Genomic DNA, 3,626 nt, shown 5'->3' with positions numbered 1-3,626 from the left:
TATTCTAGCACTTAATCCCATTGCAAGATTTCTTTTTTGCAGACCATGACTAAGAATAACAATTCTTCCACTTCAGCCACACCTAAGGCTCATGACCAGATATGTCGCTTAGAAGAGCACCTCCAGAGTTTAGAGGATATGTTGGTTACTCTTAGAGCTGACATTAGTACCCTTCATCTAAATGTGATGGCTGCCATTTGAGCTGACATTTCTAGCCTCCGTACGGAGATCTTGACTGCCATTGATGACTTAGCCAGGGAGATCCGTGGAGCTCCCTCTGCCTGAGACTTCTAGTCTCTTTATCTTTTTATGCTCTCTATCTATGTTCTGTGTCTGCTACACTTGTGATACTATTATTTTTGCAGCCAGGTCTGTCGGCTTTGACACTGGATGTATTACACTTTATTGTTGTTTTTATCTATAATGGATGTTGTATGCTTTTATTGATACATCTACCCTTGTAACTCTATCAGGTGCATCACAGTGACTTCAATGAGAGAGTGCTACCCAATTTCCAAGACCACCCTTATACCTCTCTTATTTCGTTATCTGTTTATCCCATTTACACTTGCATGACCACTGTGCACTGATTATCCCATTTTGTTATCTGATAAGTTTATCCAAGTGCCAATTTTTAGGACCACAGTTCATCCCAAGTTTGGGGGGGCCATGCCACCCACTTCGGATACTTCAGTCTCGATCATTCTTGCTTAGTTGCACTGCTATACTCTTTCATTTGTTCTCTTTGCACATTGAGGACATTGTGCAATTTAAGTTTGGAGGGAATGGTGTTCTACAGTGTTAGTTTTAAATTCAAATTTTTAGCATGACTTATGTATTTGAGGGATATTTCTATGATTGGTCCATATCTAACTATGATTTTGATCTTTTGAGGACTATATTGCTTAAAATTTAAAAATTGCTTGACTTGAAAGGCCAATACTCCTTGTATGCCTTGTGGAAGCCATTTAGGAGTAAATTTTTCGAAAGATTGATATCTTGCTTGCATTTGTGGTCCACATCGTCTTGATTTTGTGATTGTTTTGAGATTCACTCTAGTCTTCTACACTAGCATCGGCACACACTAGCATTCATTTATGGGGTACATGCTTTGTTAATTATTGAATTGGTTATATCCCAATTGAGCTAGTAGTGCATTGAAAGCTTTCATTCTTGATAAAGGTGGATAACAACCCCATTTCACTAAGTAGCCGGGATTCTAGCCTCATCAAGTACTGAACTTTTTGCCCCAAAAGGTGGAGGGCCCAAACTCTAGGTTAATAATTAAACTTGCTTTAAAAAAAAAGAAAAAAAAAAAAGTGAGGACTTCTCTTAAAAATTGAGAAGTAGGAAATGATTAGATGGTTGTTGTCTTGATTTTTACCCTAGTTAATTTGAGCTTGTAAATCCGTAGGGGTGTTTGAGCGCCCAATGCCCTAAAGCCGTCTGGTTTGGGAGTCATTGACCTAACGCTCGATCTCATGAATCGCTAGAAAGCTTAATAGATCACTACATTGCACCATGCTTCCATCTTTGATCCTAAAAAAAAAAAAAAAAAAAAAAAAAATCGAGTGAAAACAATAAGCGTACCTAAAACAATAAGCTTTAATAAAAGGTCCACTCTTTATTTTGATGATCGGTACTAGATTTGTGTGCTAATTTGAGGGTAATGATGTGATTAATTCTTTAGTTGGCTTAGATAGCAACACACTTGATGCCGGTCTACTCAAAAAGGATTCTAGTGTTATTTTGATTTGCATGATCATTTTCTTGATGTGTGGAGAACCATACTTGCTTGCTTGATGTTGAAATTTTGGGAGATTGCTTAGAAATGGTTGAAATATTACATACTTGAGGTAGTTTTCCCCTAATGTTTGTTTGCAATATTGGTGCCTCTTTTGAAAGAATGAGCTTAATGTTTGTGGGTATCATTTCTGGAAACCCTCACGAGACTTCACTCGTCCACTAGGGGTAACCTAGGGGTTTAAAAGGCTTGTTACATATGTTAAATGCAATCATGTTCCCTACAAAAGTGGCGTTATCCATTTATTGTTTTCTAGATTCATACTTGTATAGTTGTTTATTTCATTCCTTTACTTTCTAGTTCATTGCAAGGGACTAATAATATTTAAGTTTGGGGGTGTGATGAGCACTGAAAAGTACGTATTTAAACCCCTTAAGCTTAGGCATTCTAGTACCTTTATCTATCTTACTTTACCGTTCTAGATTGATTTCGTATTATTTCCATTTTCAGGCACTTATCCCGAAAATAAGCTAACTCAGTCAAATAAGAGCTTAATTGAAGCAATTATGGGATTAATCAAAGAAAGGAGCAAAGTGGAGAAAAAAGGAAGCAAATGAAGCCAAATGTGGCAAGCAGCAAAGTTCGATCGATCCAAGTTCAAGGTTCGATCGATCGAACAATGATCGATCTCAGCACTTCAAGATAGATCCAAGCCTTGAACCAAAAGCATAAAGTTCAAAAGTTCGATCGATCCAATACCATCCTTCGATCGATCGAACACTTTTGTCCTTATTCAAATGATTGATCGTATCCACAGCTGTACCACCCACTAACCACTTTTGTCCTTTTCCCATAAATATCTCAAATTTGTCTTTTTCCAAAAAGTTCAGCCAGTTGGATCGATCCAGCCTAAGTTTGATCGATCTCACTTACTTTCAATCGATCCAAGTTCAAGGTTCGATCGATCGAACTTCCTCCAGTGCGAAAAAGTTAAAATTCCATCTCATTGAAAGTTGTCCTTTACCCAATCATTAGGGAATAGTGTGTGCACGACCCCAGCTCATTTTGGGTGTCATTTTGACCTACCTATATAAGGATAAGGATTGCTTTTTCAAGGGGGAGCCAACATTATTTTGATATCATCTCTTGGAGAGGAAGCTTAGCAGAGGAGGAGGCTAGAGACACCATTAGAGACTTTTCATCAACAAGAAGCAGATTTCAACCGTGGAATTAACCCTTGAGGGTTGGAGCATCATCACCATGAGTGGCTAGACATCCTCTTGCGGTTAGAGTTAGCACCAAGCATGCTTTCTATATCTTAATCTTGTGTATTATTGAGAGATTAGTGTTGTAATTGGTGTTTTGACACTTTGATATATATAGATCTTGTTTATTCAATGATTTATGTGGTTTAATGCTTCCAATTGGTTATTTCATTCTGTCTATATGTCTATGTATGCTAGAATAGATGTTCATGTGCTTATCTCTAGATTTTGTGTTATTGATGCATGTCTATGTGTATTGATGCTATAGATTTAGAAATTGTCAAAACATTGTGCTTAAAAAAATGCTTTTGTGATTCTCTTGATGGTTCATGCTTATCTCTCGATGGATTGTGCCTCTCCCCTAGTTTATTTTCATGCTAATAGTATAGATGTAGTATAGTGTTAAATGGGAGGATAATCTATGCTTGTTATTTGATGATCCAAGCTTTTGAATGCAATTAGCATATGTCTCTATCCTTGTGTTGTATTTGGATTGTGAGTTTAATGAAATGATTAATGACTTGTTTTGATTTATTGTGCCTTTCACATATTGTTTAGACAATATATGCTTCATAGCTTAGATATATTGTGCCTTTCACATGATGTTTAGACAATAC

The sequence above is a fragment of the Cornus florida genome, unplaced genomic scaffold (genome assembly GCF_030987335.1).
Source record: "Cornus florida cultivar Cherokee Brave unplaced genomic scaffold, ASM3098733v1 CherokeeBrave_3.0.0_Hap2_Chr11, whole genome shotgun sequence".
NCBI lineage: Eukaryota > Viridiplantae > Streptophyta > Magnoliopsida > Cornales > Cornaceae > Cornus > Cornus florida.
This window is presented reverse-complemented; position numbering follows the sequence as displayed.